The sequence below is a fragment of the Somniosus microcephalus genome, chromosome 13 (genome assembly GCF_052327205.1).
Source record: "Somniosus microcephalus isolate GS21.2 chromosome 13, FLI_Smic_1.0, whole genome shotgun sequence".
Classification (NCBI taxonomy): domain Eukaryota; kingdom Metazoa; phylum Chordata; class Chondrichthyes; order Squaliformes; family Somniosidae; genus Somniosus; species Somniosus microcephalus.
In genome coordinates, this window is record NC_140999.1 from 32,104,961 (window position 1) to 32,120,979 (window position 16,019).

Sequence of the window (16,019 nt, forward strand, 5' to 3'; positions counted from 1 at the left end):
TGATTACATCATTCAGCCCAGCGCTGAACGCACTGCTGATTGGCTGAACGTTCAGCAGGGGGTCCAAGTTTGTGTGAGGCTAGCACCAATGAAAGCTAGCCTGCACTTCTTAAAGGCAGACTGCACCTCCTAAAGGGGAGGTGCATTCTGCCTGCAGCAGCTCATTGAACTGGCTGGAGAAGAGAGTGAGAGGAGGAAAAAACAAAAATTATGTCACAACAGGGGAGAGAGTGTGCACCAAGGTTCTCTGATGCAGCACTGGAGGCCAAGGTGCAGGAGGTCAACTCATGAGAGAGGTGCTGTTCCCATAGAGGGCCAGGAGGCCCTCCAGGCAAATGTGTAAAGTCTATTGGGAGCAGATAGCCGCTGTGGTGAATGCCAGCAGTTTAGCCCCGAGGACCTGGGTGCACTGCAAGTAGAAGTTTAATGACCTCAAGGTCAGTGAATTCATCCTCAAATGCCATATCCCACCATCTGCACCACTAGCCTCACACACTGCTCAATGCACCAACATAACTCACCTACCAACAATCTCTACCAAACACGACCCATGCCTCACATTCATAGTTTTACCTCACCCTCACACATTTACCACTGCTTCAAGCCTTACACCCACATCTCACAGCTTGCACACATTGTCAGCTATTCAACCATGACAGGCAAACACATTGCACCACACTCACTGACACACTGTGGCGGGCAGGCATGCCTAACTTTTTCCCCATGGAGGAGATGGTGCTGTTCATTCTTGGCAGGGGCATGGCTGAGCCTGTGGCCAGTGGTGGGGCTGAAGGAATACAAGATGCCGGCATCCTCATACATTATCCGGCATCCTCCTTCTCACATCCCACTTCCCCCTCATCCCACAATCTCTTCTGATTTACAAGCTGCACATGGTGTAAGCATGCAGCTCTTGCTTCACCCCCTCCCCTCACCACAACCCTATCCTTGTGTCTTTCTCCTTTCAGAGACCCAAGAAATACAACCTGGCCAGTCAGTGGTGCAAGAAGAAGAGGGAGAAGAGAGTGATGATGAAGATGAAACACCATCACTCGATCTGACACTCTCAGCCACCAGCTCAGATACTGCCACTGTGTGGAGTTTAGAGGATAATTTAAAGGTGGGATCTGCACATGGTGAGTCATGGGGCACGAGTGGGCTGCAGCCAGGGCCGGGGGAAAGGGTAACACAGGAACCAGCTCCCCAGAGGGCGAAGTTGCACACACAAGTTTTGCAGCAGAGAACTCAGATGAGGACTTCGGTGGGGCCGTTTACAGAAGAACACTGATGGGTATGCACAACAAAATATTAGTGCATTGGCAGGCCAGCCAGAAAGCCTGAATGCAATGTCAAGGAGCATGGAGGAGTCTGGCACCAACCTTGAACAGGGCTTTGTGCAGAGCTTGGAGCGCATGATTTCCAGCATGGAAGTGATGGGCAACTCCATTAGTACACATGTGGAGCCAACCATGATGCAGAGTCTGATGGCTGATGTCTCAGCTTCCATTGCAGCAGAAGCAGAAACTATCCAACGTTTGAGTGCTGCAGTGGAAGCTCAGACTGCTCTTCTGCAGGCTCAGCCACTGCCATGCAAACTCAGACTGCTGCCATCATAGCTGCGTTTACCAGTGTGGAAAGGGGCTTGCAGGGTGTTAAAGCAGTTCAGCAATCGGTCCTCCAACAGATGCCTAGGAATGCTGAGATGCCGCCCCGGGGGAGTGGCAGTGGCTACACGAAGCAAGAACCTGCTGTCCTCTCTCATGGTGACAGCATTCATCCTCCCACCACTGCCACTGCCCTTGCTGTTGCCCGTCAGCCAGCCAGCCCAGACTGCTGCCGCCCATACTGAGGGGGTGCAGTCCGCAGCTGGGTTACCTTCTAGACCCAGAACTGCTTGAGGTCATCCTGCAAGGCCATCTGCAGACTCCCCGACTGAAAGTCAGCAGCCTTCCACCAGCCATGCTGTAGCCATTGGGGTAGCACTTCGTAGGAGCACTAGGACAGGCAAAAGCACACTGAAGACAGGCACTAAGGGACTGCACAAGGGTGAATAGTTGACTTTGTTATGTAATATTGGATGGATTGATGTGTAAAGTTGGATTGGAATGTTCTTTTGTGGTGGCTTTTATTTCAGCATTGTGGCCACGAGGATGCTGTGATGGTCAGTAACAGAGGGAAAGTAAGGTGTGGGACTATTGTTGAACGGGGAATTGGGGTTGCGTTCACTGGTACCACAGTCAGATGAGTCGATCACAGACAGCCCGGGCAGAAAGGGGCTGTCTGGGTTGCCTCCTCCTCTTCCGCTTCCTCCTCCTCTTCAGCTGGACGCATATTGGGTGTAGGCCATCGCACTGCTAAATTGATATGCTTTGCACCCATTTTACACCTGAAAAGCGGCAATAACGCATACCAATGTCGACCCCCAAAATATTTAAAGGCATGAAGGTCTTCAGAATGCAAAGAAACTGAATTATTATCTATAAATCTTTAATCTAGCTCAGGTCTGTCACATTTCAAAGGGGGAAAAATTCATTCTTGCCCAGAAAGCAGTCGTGTCCTCGCCCCCCCCAGCCATGCTAAACGAGGTAAATTAGTGTGGGGGACATGGTGGTAGATGGCACAGCGCTAACCTTATGTGCAATGCCGTCCTGGTGGCATTGCACGTGGGATCCGGGACCAATTTGTTGTGCTGGTGCGACGTTGTTGCTTCCCCGAGCGTCTGTGTGCGAGGCTCTGAAGCTCGCAATGCAGTGTGGGCAGTGAGGATCTCTGAAATTTAAAGGGCCATGCACATTGAAGCAAGGGAAAATAAAATGCACTGATTCAATACATTTTTCAGCCCTTTCTGTCTTTTAACAAATAATCAATATTTAAAAGAAGTTCCATATGTCAATATTCAGCACTTAAAGTTGAATTACCTTCCTAAACTCAACAAATGGGTAAACTGCCTCAGCACTATCACAAATGGCTCAGCAAGCCAGGGAAGGGGCACCCAGGGTCTCGCACACAGCACTCCAGCTTTGTGCAGGGGCTCAACACTGCAAGACTGGCCCTCTATCCACAGAGGCCGGAGGCCCTCCAGAAAGAACAATGTAGGAGTACATTGCCAAGGCCGTCACTGCCAGCAGTGTCGCCCCCCCCACCACCTGACTCCAGTGCCCAAAGAAGCTTCATGACCTCAGATCACTGGTCAAGGTCAGTGAATGCACCTTCACAAGATGTCACCGACCAACTAAACCATTAGCCCCTCACACTGCTCAACGCAGGACCCCCCAATCACTCACCTACCAACAATCTGCACCAATGACAAGGCACATCTTCCATTCCTATCATCACCTCACCTACTCGGAGGAGACAGTGCTGGCCATTCTTGGCAGGGGCATGGCTGAGCCCTTGACGAGCGGCGGGGCTGAAAGGATACAAGATGTGGGTATCCTCGTATGCTATCCTCCTTCTGACATGCACCGCGAGGCTTCCCGCCCTCTCGTCAGCACAACTCCAACCTTGAGCCTTCCTCATTTCACACACCCAAGAAATCCATCCTGCCCAGCCAGTGGAACCATAGGTGGATGATTCCATTCCGGATATGCCGGCCACAAAGGGGCTGTCTGGGATGCATCCTTCCATCTGATTGCTCCTCTTCAGCTTCCTCCTCTTCTGTGTCTTCCTCTTCTGCGTCTGCCTCTTCTGCCTCTTCCTCTTCCCTCTGCAAGTGGACGCTGTGGGCAGAATTTTGCCGGCGCTCAGAGGATGGGTTTGGAGGTGGGTCTGCTGTCAAAATCCCGTTCTGAACCCGCCTCCTTGTCAGTTTCCCTAGTGCCAGTTCTGCCTGCACTTTGCAGACACAGCACTAAGCGGCGGATCATTCAATTGTGCTTGTTAGGAGGATGTTTAAAGTAGTTAAATCCCCATTTTTCCAGCTCCAAAGCATTTTGCCAAGTTTTCCACGAGGTTCCCGTCACTCGGGGATCACGGCAGGTAAGTATGTCGGGTTCTGAAAAACTCCATTTCTTTCACTAGGTGACAGCTGCAAAAGTGGTTTAAAACCTGCCATGTTACAGCTGATCAGTTTCCAATCTCAGAAGCTTCAGCCTTCAGTACACACTTTTGAGCTTTATGCACTTTTGAAGTGTTTGGACTAATCTCTCTATCCACTGTCACCTCCTTGGAACAACCTATCTCAACATTGACAGATTACTTCTGTCATCTCAAACTCACCTGCCATCTATTCCATCAGCATCTATGTCCTTGAAAAAAAATCAAAAAACTATCAGCCCCAACACCAGCATCACCGGGCACACCAGCAGCACCAACATCCACACCAACTGTCTCCGCAATCAACTGATGCTGCACATTTATAGATATGTGAAGAGAAAAAGATTGGTGAAGTCAAGCGTAGGTCCCTTGTAGTCAGAATCAGGGGAATTTATAATGGGGAACAAAGAAATGGCAGACCAATTAAATACATACGATAGCACTGTCCAGGGCCCCAAACACCCCTTCCAGGTGAAACAGCGATTTACTTGTACTTCTTGCAATCTAGTATACTGTATTCGCTGCTCACGATGCGGTCTCCTCTACATTGGGGAGACCAAACGCAGATTGGGTGACCGCTTTGTGGAACACCTCCGTTCAGTCCGTAAGGGTGACCCCGAGCTTCCGGTCGCCTGTCATTTTAATTCCACGCTCCATTCCCACTTGGACCTCACCGTCCTTGGCCTCTTGTATTGTTCCACGGAAGCTCAACGTAAACTCGAGGAATAGCACCTCATCTTCCGATTAGGCACTCTGCAGTCTTCCGGACTCAATATCGAGTTCAACAATTTCAGATCATAACCTCGGCCCCCATTTCATTTTTTCTTGTAATTTTTCCACTCCTTTCCACCCCCCTTTCCTTTTGTTTCGCTCTCACACCTGGCAGCTATCCCTTGCCCTGCCAGTACACTTTACACCCAATCTCAGCCTATTACCATCTCGCCTAGCTTCTAACACCTTTTATTGTCTCTTTTTTACTTCTTTTGTTTCTTTTATTCTTTTGTCCGATCGCAGCCCTGCCTCCGATCTATCTTTTCTTTCCAGTTTTGAAGAAGGGGTCGACTCGAAATTTCAGCTCAAATTTCTGTCCATGGATGTTGCCTGACCTGCTGAGTTTTTCCAGCATTTTCTGCAATTAAATACATACTTTGGTTCTGTCTTCACAAAGGAGGACACAAATAACCTCCCAAAGATGTTGGGGAACATAGGGTCTAATGAAAGGGAGGAACTGATAGAAATCAGTATTTATAGGGAACTGTTGTTAGGGAAATTGATGGGATTGAGGGCCGATAAATCCCCAGGGCCTGATAATCTACATCCTAGGGTACTTAAGGAAGTGGCCCTAGAAATAGTAGATGCATTGCTAGTCATCTTCCAAAATTCGATAGACTCTGGAACAGTACCCATGGATTGGCGGGTAGCTAATGTTACCCCACTGTTCAAAAAGGGTGGTAGAGAGAAAATGGGGAATTACAGACCGGTAAGCCTGACATTGGTAGTGGGGAAAATGCTAGAGTCCATTATAAAGGATGTAATAGCAGAGCACTTGGAAAAAAGTGACCGGATCGGACAAAGTCAACATGGATTTACAAAAGGTAAATCGTGCTTGACTAATCTACTGGAATTCTTTGAGGATGTCACTGGTAAAATAGATAAGGGAGAACCAGTGGATGTGGTGTATTTGGATTTTCAAAAGGCTTTCGATAAGGTCCCGCATAAGAGATTAGCGTGTAAAATTAAGGCACATGGGATTGGGGGCAAGGTATTGACTTGGATAGAGAACTGGTTGGCAGACAGAAAGCAAAGAGTTGGAATAAACGGCTCTTTTTCCGAGTGGCAGGCAGTGACTAGTCGGGTACCGCAGGGATCGGTCCTTGGACACCAGCTATTCACAATATATATTAATGATCTGGATGAGGGAACTAGATGTAATATCTCCAAGTTTGTAGACGACACAAAGCTGGGTGGGCGTGTGTGCTGTGAGGAGGATGCCGAGAAACTCCAGTATGATTTGGACAGATTGGGTGATTGGGCAGAAGCATGGCAGATGCAATATAACGTGGATAAATGCGAGGTTATCCGCTTTGGTGTCAAAAACAGGAAGGCAGATTATTATCTGAATGGCAATAGATTGGGAGAAGGGGAAGTGCAACGAGACCTGGGCGTCCTTGTGCACCAGTCGCTGAAAGTAAGCATGCAGGTGCAGCAGGCGGTTAAGAAGGCAAATGGTATGTTGGCCTTCGTAGCGAGAGGGTTTGAGTACAGGAACAAGGATGTCTTGCTGCAGTTGTACAGGGCCTTGGTGAGACCACATCTTGAGTATTGTGTGCAGTTTTGGTCGCCTTATCTGAGGAAGGATGTTCTTGCCATGGAAGGAGTGCAGCGAAGATTCACCAGGCTGATACCTGGGATGGCAGGAATGATGTATGAGGAGCGATTGGGTCAATTGGGCTTGTACTCGCTGGAGTTTAGAAGAATGAGAGGGGATCTCATCGAAACTTATAAAATACTAACAGGACTAGACAGACTAGATGCTGGAAGGATGTTCCCGATGGTCGGGGAGTCCAGAACCAGGGGTCACAGTCCAAGGATAAGGGGTAAGCCACTTAGGACAGAGATGAGGAGGAATTTCTTCACCCAGAGAGTGGTGAACCTGTGGAATTCTCTACCAAAGAAGGCAGTTGAGGCAAATTCATTAAATATATTCAAGAAGGAGTTGGATATGTTTCTTAAGGCTAAAAGGATCAAGGGATGTGGAGAGAAGACAGGAACAGGGTACTGAATTTGGATGATCAGCCATGATCTCATGGAATGGCGGAGCAGGCTGGAGGGGCCGAATGGCCTACTCCTGCTCCTATCTTCTATGTTTTCTATGTTTTCTAGGACAAAGGGCATCATCACCCGTGCATATTGCTGCCCAGGACACCAGGGATGGACTCACAATGTCCAGATTAGATTCACTTAACACTGTACACACTGGCTGCCACATGATGCACTAGGTTGGCACCACCCCACACCAGCACCATAAAGCATCCCTACAATGTCCAACCCATTCCTTTCACACTCATCGCCATTGTGGGGTGGGGGGGGACGTTATGTCTCACCATTCACTGTAACTCACTAAGATACTTTCAAAGGTGCACACAAATCTGTCCAAGAATGCAAAGTGTTGAAAATAAAGATTTCAATGGGGTTTGCCAGAATATTACCAGAACTTTACATGAACATTGGCTAAACCACCCAAGTGCCTACCCTTATGTGTTGTTAGTTGGTATGATTGGACTAGGGTGAGGGTGAGTGTGAGGGGTGGCTAGTGAGATGGGGAAGTGATAATGTAGATAGAGAGGGATGGGTGGAGTTGCAAGGTAAGTTGGTGTGAGTAAAGATGTGCAGGAATAGGGTATGGAAGGCAGAGTGATGGGGATGAGTGGCACAGCAAGATGAGGTTGAGTGTGACTTGGCAGTAATGTTTCGTGATCTACTGAGATCATTGAAAGGTTTGCGCCACTGTGGCCTGGTCCTCCTGATGACATCCCTGCTTGTGTCCTCCTGTGCAATGCACAACCAGGCTGCGTTGGTGTTTTGGGGAGGTCTCTTCCACCCGTGGGAAGGGAAGAGAACCTCCCCACGTGCTGTGAATCCCTCCATAAGCATATGGAGGGAGTAACAGGAGAGCCTGGGTGCAACCATCCACCTTTGTGCAATGCTTGTCAGTGTTTGCAGCACCTTAATGCTGCAGAACTGACAACAGGACTGTCAAAATCAATTTAGACATGGCCCCTTTAAGGAAACCGGCTGATGATGCGTCATCAAATGACATAATCGACCCACTTCCTATAATTGGCGGGGAACCCCGCAGGGCGGGATAACGAGGCCCATCATCAGAATATCTTGTTGGAGGCTGGAGACAGATGCGAGGTCCCCACATGCTGCCGACGTCACCTGCCCCGGACCTGCCGAGGTTGGAAGTATCTAGCCCTGTAAATGTGAAATGACAGCATAAAATCTGCAAATACTCAGTGGGTCAGCCAGCATGTCGACCTGAGATGTGAACTCCACGGATGTTGCGTGACATGCGGAGTATTTGCAGCATGTTCTGTCTTCTAAAAGGCATTCACTTACCATCCGAGCCCTTGCAAGCATCCAGCAGCACTCCCAAAACACTTATAAAGCTTTTCATATCTGTTGCAGCAAGCCACCACTTCAATAAAATAAAAAAAAACAGTCCAAACCCTTCCATTCAAACTTACCTGATTGATGTGTGTGTCCCTTTAACAGCTGCAGATATCACCCCTGTCAACGTCTGTCAGCCTGCTTGCATGCCAGGTTAACCTGGCGTGCTTAGGTCCCAGCGCTGACTTGAGCGGTAGGGTCGAAGTTCGCGTATGTGACGTTAACTCGGTGTTGCACGCCGACTGATGTCACCACGCCGCCATTATTTTTTCAGGGCGCTGCCAGTTACCGGCAGCGCAAAGGGGGTGACCAATATGGTGGCCACTACCAGGACCGCCTCCAGCTGGCGCAAGAGTGGCGGCTGCCATTTTTTCACGCATCGCAGGCACTACCAGGTGGCGGTAAGGACATCAATTTCTCACCCACTGTATCACATTTGTAAAGTGTAACACTTGAAAATATCACACGTACAAAGGCTGTGGGCTGGAATTTGCTACAGCTGGGCGTCTCACAGCATGCCTGGTTAGTTAGATGTTTTCATGCACCCTTCCACTCCAATATGTTTTGCCCTCTATGTTGCTAGAAGTGCGAGCTGATAACGGTGTGTTGAGGGCAACAGGGTATCTGGGACCTTAGTGAACGGCGGGACCAATGGTGCATCTCCTTAACCAATGAGATTTAAATATTGAGAAATAAACAAGAAGAACTGAGGAGGTGAGTTAGAGTGGGCAAATTCAATGTCAATTCAGGTACAGAAAGAGAAATAAAAAGAGGAAAAGAAACAAAAGAAAAGTAAGAAAAAAATATTAATTTAAAATTTGATATTTTAAAAATCTCCAACACTACCTGAAGGAATGAGACGCCACAGTTTAAATAGTTCACTTTCTGGGCCAGAGAGGTTGATTGGCAGTCACAAACAATTACCACATCATTAAAAGTATACTTATGCTATTAATTACTAGAGTTACCTTTCTGTGACGAGTTTAATGGGCAATTAATGTGCAAATGCAGTAACTTCATGAAACTCATGGGGAGGTTGTGGGTGAGCTGCCATGTTTGTGGGCTAACGGCAAATCAACCAGCAACTCGTGGCAATTCGCAATCTTCCTCGCCACAAATTGCCGGTCGATTTACACATTAATAATGGCGTGCACCGTTCACACACCATTACATTTTTCAGCAAATTCTGGCCCAATATCATACGTTATTGGTTCAAATATCATGTTCATTAAAAAGCAACAAATCACAGGTGAACAAGGAGGGAAACTACCAACGAACAAGTAACAGGCAGATACAAAAACAACCAATCGTCAAACATCTAACAGTAAAACAACTGGGAAGGAAAACAACGGGAATCAATTAAATCATTTAAAATATTTTGTGAAATACTTTCAGCTGCCATCTAGTTTTGTCCATAACCTGAGAACTTAATACTAAATTAACGGGGCGGGGGGGGGGGGGGTGGAATTTCTGTGGAGGTTCTCCTGTCATAATTTCAGCATAGATTGGTGAAAAATGGCGTAAAAAGCCATTTACCCTGGTTTTTCAAGGTTTCTGCTAATCCTCCATGGAAGTTATAGTGAGAGATTGGGAGAATCCCTATGGAGATTCCAGAGTTCATTTTCTATCCAACTGCTTCCGTGTGCAGCCCATGTCCCATGCTATCTGTAAGCACTCTAGAGCTGCTGTAATTACAATTGTATGCTTCATCATTATTTGTAAAGCAATGAAATGTCACTTTAGATATTTCAGTCCACTGACGTAGACCTTATTTAGCTGGAGTACAATAAAAAAAGACATATTTCCATGAGTTATACATTAATGCCTTTATTGACAAATGAGCATTTGATACACCTTTTCACAATCAGTATTTCCTTTGTTACTGCTTTTATTGTGCAGTTGCTTTAGTCGTTGTCTCCAGTTAGGGTTCCTTTTGTTGTGCAAAGTTATTCTCTGAGTCAGAAGAATTCTAGCCCCACTCCAGAGACTTGAAAACATAATCTAGGCTGACACTTCAGTGCAGAACTGAGTGTCTGAAGTGCCGTCTTTTGGATGTGACGTTAAACCAAAGTCCTATCTGCCCTCACAGGTGGGCGTAAAAGATGTCATGGCATTATTCGAAGAGCAGGGGCGTTCTCCCCGGTGTCCTGGCCAACATTTATTCCTCAAGCAATGCCTAAAACTGATGATCTGGTCATTCATTTAATTGCAGTTTGTGGGACCTTGCTGTGGGCAAATTGGAAGCCGTGTTTCCTACTTTACGACAATGACTCCACTTCAAAAGTACTTCATTGGCTGTAAAGCACTTTGGAACGTTCCATAAAATAACGGAATATGTTGACATACCCACTCCGTGGGAGTGGTGTGGCACTGTTTCTTTGTGAGGAAATTCGAGTGTAAATGGTTTTACGCTGAAACACTGCTACACACGAATTTCCTTGATTGTTAGGAATATGTTTGCTGAAACCCTCTGCCACTCATTTCCATAGCTCCTCCCCATACAACAAAGTAGTTCACGTGAGTTTCCTGAACTTACGCCAGTAATGCGTTGGCATAGATTTACGGACAAAAATGTAAGCGCAGTACAGCCCGAGGTCAACGGATATCAGCATAATTGAGATCTTTGAGGTTGATTTTTTTTTTTAATTTTCATACTGAGACCTGCACTAGAGTGAACCAAAGTGCTATCAGTCTCGAGGCACCTGAGATTTTTTTTGATTCCCACCTCCATCCTACACATTGAGACGGATTAAGCAACTGGAATTGCCTTTCCAATGATTCTGTATAATCATGGAAGAGGAAGAGCACTAGCAGGGGCAAGAGGGTCGGAGAGGTGCCATGGCTGAAGTCAGCCATATTACTCCTATTGGTGCCATTACATCTGTGCTTGTTTATATTCTGGAGTACGCACATTACAGGTGTAAGTTCCTGTCAGCAACGTCGGCCTGGAAAGTAGCGTAAATTTCAGCCTGATTTTGGCGTAAATGGGATTGAGTAAATTCCAGCTGAACTGTAGAAGATGAAGCGCAATATCAAAAGAAAACTTGGCCCTGAATTTTCTTGTTGTCTTCAGCAGTTGCACCATTATTGCATTGAAAAGATTGAAGAAATTTGTGTTTTAGCACAAGTCAGGTACATATACGTCATTATTACACTAAACAAACATTTCCTTGATCTTTTAACTGTGTAAATGTTATGCCTGTCAAAGCCCTCATGACTCATTTGCTTAGCTGCACTGTTGAAGTACATGGAAATTTCTTGGGTTTACACCACTCCTGGAATTGGTGCAAGTTTGCACCCTCAAAAAAAGGTTTCAACAACTCCCCCTAGCACATCAGACAAGTGTAAGTGAGGAGTTGAGACCAATGAGATTTAAGGATTGAGAAATAAACAGAGGAAGGACTGAGGAGGAGGGTAAATTAGAGTGGGTGAATTCAAAGTCAAATCAGGTACAGAAAGAGAAATAAAGAGAGGGAAAGAAAGATTGGATTAAGAGAAAGAGAAAAAAAAGACAGAAAGGAAAAGTAAGATATTTTAAATTTTAAAATTTGACATTTATAAAATCTCCAACAACGATTCACTACCTGAAGAAATGAGACTCCACACTTTTAATTGTTCACTTTCTGGGCAAGAGAGGTTGCTGGCAGTCATTAACAATGATCAAATCATTAAAAGGGTACTTACACTATTAATTACTAGACTTAACTCACCCCAACTAATGTGCAAATCACAGAATCACAGAAACCCCACAGTGCAGATAGAGGCCATTTCGGCCCATCGAGCCTGCACCGACACATATCCCACCCGATCCCCGTAACCCCTACACTAACACATATCCCACCCTATCCCCGTAACCCCACGTATTTAATCCCCCTAACACTAAGGGTCAATTTATCATAGCCAATCATCCTAACCCGCACATCTTTGGACTGTGGGAGGAAACCGGAGCACCCGGAGGAAACCCACGCAAACACGGGGAGAATGTGTAAACTCCACACAGACAATCACCTGAGGCCGGATTCGAACCAGGGTCCCTGGCACTGTGAGGCAACAGTGCTAACCACTATGCCACCGTGCCAAATGCAGCAGTTTCATAAAACTAACGGGGAGGTTGAGGGCAAGGTACCATTTTTGCAAAGCTAATGGCGGAGCGGCGCAAATCGGCCAGGAACTTGTGGTGATTCGCAATTCACAGGCTCTCTTCTTCATCACAAGTTGCTGGCCAATTTGCACATTAATAGCTGTGTGCGTCATCCAGACACCATTATTTTTCAGCAAATTTGGGGCCATCATGTCTGTTCAAAAAGGGGGAGAAAGGTAAACCATTGCAGGCAAACTCTTAGAACGCATCATTTGAGATTAAATTAGTGACTCCTTCTAAATGCATGTGAAAATCAAGGAAAGTCAGCATGGATTTGTTAGAGTTGTTTTTGAGAAATTTGAGTATTCGAAGAAGTGACTGATTGTATAGAAGGGATGCAGCTGTAGTGTATATGGATTTCAGGTGTTTGATAAGTTGTTTCACAAGGGAGTTACTTACAAAAAATTAGGCGTATGGATTAAGAGGAAATGTAAAAGCATTGATATAAAGTTGGCCAACAGCTAGGAAACAAATGGTAGTTGGTTGGATTGGAGATGAGTTAGAAATTGTGCACCCCAGGAACCAGTGCTGGGTCCATATATGTTCTTTCTCATTCGCTCTAGAGATCATTTGGCATTGGGTACAGGAAATTTGCTGACAATGCAAGATTGGGGGTTTAGCGAAGGGTGAGGTGGACTTTAAAAGACTTCAGGAAGATAAGGACAGGTTAGTGGAATGGCAGACAACAACAACTTGTATTTATATAGCACCTTTAGAGTCAGAGTTATACAGCACAGAAAGAGGCCCTTCGGCCCATCGTATCCGTGCCGGCCATCAAGCCCTGTCTATTCTAATCCCATTTTCCAGCACTTGGTCCGTAGCCTTGTATGCTATGGCGTTTCAAGTGCTCATCTAAATGCTTCTTGAATGCTGTGAGGGTTCCTGCCTCTACCACCCTTTCAGGCAGTGAGTTCCAGATTCCAACCACCCTCTGTTTAATGTAGTAAAATGCCCCAAGGCACTTCACAGGTATATTATAAGACAACAAATTTGACACTGAGCCACATAAGGAGAAATTAGGGCAGGTGAACAAAAGCTTGGTCAAAGAGGTAGGTTTTAAGGAGCGTCTTAAAGGAGGAAAGAGAGGTAGCGAGGCAGAGAGGTTTAGGCAGGGAATTTCAGAGCTTAGGGCCTGGGCAACAGAAGGTACAGCCACCAAAGGTTGAGCGATTATAATCAGAGATGCGCAAGAGGGCAGAATTAGAGGAGCGCCAATATCTCGGGGTGTTGTGGGGCTGCAGGAGATTACAGAGATATGGAGGGGCAAGGCCATGGAGGGATTTGAAAACAAGGATGAGAATTTTGAAATCGAGGCGTTGTTTGCAGATGCAATTTAATGCAGTGAGGTAATGCATTTTGGGAGGAAAAGTAAGGAATATGAAGATGTTGATGGTTGTGGGGAGACAGAAAGATCTAGGGGTGCAAATGCATAATTTGTTAAAGTGCAAGTAGAGTTGAATAATGTCAAAAGCTTTTTGGAGTATTTGGAGTATGTTGGAGCATAGAGTACAAGAACAAAGAGATTATGATAAATTCGTATAAGCCAATGGTTACATCATAAAGTACTGTCTACCGTTTTAAGCACCTCATTACAGGAAAAGCATTAAAGCCATAGAGAGCATAATATATAGATTCACTTAAATGATACCAAGGATGAGAAATTATAGTAATGAGGAGAGTCTGGAGATACTGCTACTATTTCCCCTGGTGTGCAGAAAGCTAAGAGCAGATTTAATAGGGTGTAGCACTTTCTCTTACTACTGTTCGGACCTCGAGAATTACGAATTAGCTTAACAATGACAGACAAGGATGGATCAATAAAATTGGTCTTTATTCACACTATAGTTCAAAATTCGAGTGTGCATAGAAAAACCTTTGGCAATATATTCAAAGAACTCTCGGCAATAAATATGCCTGCAACTTACTAATTCAAATGTACATAAAAGTACCCTTTTAGCAATATCTAAGCTTATATTGGATTCCTAGACATACTCCTTCAACTCCTCTCCCTCCTGCGCTGTCTTCGGTCTTCTTCTTCTGTGTACTCTGATGTGCTTTCTCGGAAAAACTTGAATACTTCCGCCCCTGGGTTATTGTAAATCACACTCTGTCTCCCTCTGACAGGTCAGTCCCACTCCAAGCCTTCCCTGATTGGAGTTCCTTCCGCATGACACGTTCCTGTTCCTGCGAGATGTATGGGGCGGGACTTCCTTGTCAATCATTGTCCAGGTGGCCTCTCAAACAAAGAAGACATACTGACCACCATTTTCTGTCTTCGCAAACAAAGAACACATGCTGATTTCCTACATTTTAAATCCGTCCGTTATCATCTTACAATTTGTTTGCAATTTTGACCTCCACACGGTAGCAGCGGTTTTATTACACTTTTCAGAATCTTATAAAGGGGTTTCTAAAGTTATGAACGGTTTTGATAGGGTAAATAGGAAAAGACTATTTCCTTTGATTGGGCAGTCAGTGACAAGGGGCCATCAATTTAAGATTGTCATTAAGATAGTGGGGCGATCAGTTAGAAGACTTTTTTGTAGAGTTGTTGGAGAATGGAATATTTTAGCACAGGGAGTGGTTGAGGTCAAGTCAACTGCAACTTTTAAGGGAAGAGTAAATTAGGCTGACCATACGTCAACCGTTTTCTCAGGACAGTCACCAGATGAGATACTGTGTCACTGTGAAAACAATATCCCTGGAAGAATCCCCGGTTTACAAAACTCGTCCCCGGCTACCCTAACTTTTAATTTCTCATGCTGGGATATGACATAAAACACACATACACTGTACCGTTCACCCTAACTTGATTCCATGCCTCCTGCCCGGGCGCCCCCAGTCAATCATGCCCAACGTGAGCCCCGACTAGTCAGGAGGCCAGCCCTGAGGCGGGCTTGGGGATGGTCTATTGGTTAGCATCCACGTCAATCGAGCGCCGAGGGGCCGGCATGCGCCACCAGCGAGTTCGGCCGCGCTCCCGACCCAGCCTCGCTCGACAACCAAACCCCAACTTTTTTTCCCCACTCTTCCTTCCCTACGGGATGTATCAGTTTGATTCGCAGGCGGTCGCGAGCCGATTGGTCGGCAGGCTTCTGATTTCGTCATCTCCTCCCCCCTCACAATTCAAAACGGTCGCAATTTGGAAGCCGATTGGTCGATCAGTGATGGTTACACCCAATGATTTTGTTAATATATGACGTGTTTATTTTTGAATAAAAATGGTTGGCGACACTTGAGCGCGGCGGAGATAAAAGGGCAAGTGCAGCAAGAGCCTGCAGCAGTGTAGACAGTGGGTACGAACAACTAACCTTCCTGAACAGCGTTATTGTATTATTTATCTGAAGGCGCTTCAATAGTATGATGTCACATCCACGGTAATTATATGCACATTTGTTTTGCATTTGTAGTGTATATGCGTAACTGTGAAAATACAGGCTGCTAAAAAAATTTGCCTTGCTACGCTGCGCAACCTACATTTTCCATCCTGGCTACTTTGTTGTGCTCCCGCCCTGTGTGTCCCTGGATTTAGTTTAGAAAATATGGTCAGAGGAAGATACGGGGCTATAGGGAGAAAGTAGGGCAATGGAATTAGTTATGGATGGTTCAAGCAAAGAGCATATTGTAAAATTATAGATGCTCAGTCCATGATTTTCTGTCTATTAGCCTA

At 45.9% G+C, this 16,019-nt stretch overlaps 1 protein-coding gene across 2 annotated transcripts in view; it reads right to left on the minus strand.

Moving 5' to 3' along the window:
• Positions 1-16,019, minus strand: part of LOC147108188 (leucine-rich repeat and immunoglobulin-like domain-containing nogo receptor-interacting protein 2) — a 322,653-nt gene that overhangs the window by 272,882 nt on the left and 33,752 nt on the right. For both annotated transcript variants that reach the window (XM_086004729.1, XM_086004727.1), the window contains exon 2: positions 2,631-2,769. The gene's annotated coding sequence lies outside the window, so the exon portion shown is untranslated. The remainder of the gene's footprint in view (positions 1-2,630; positions 2,770-16,019) is intronic.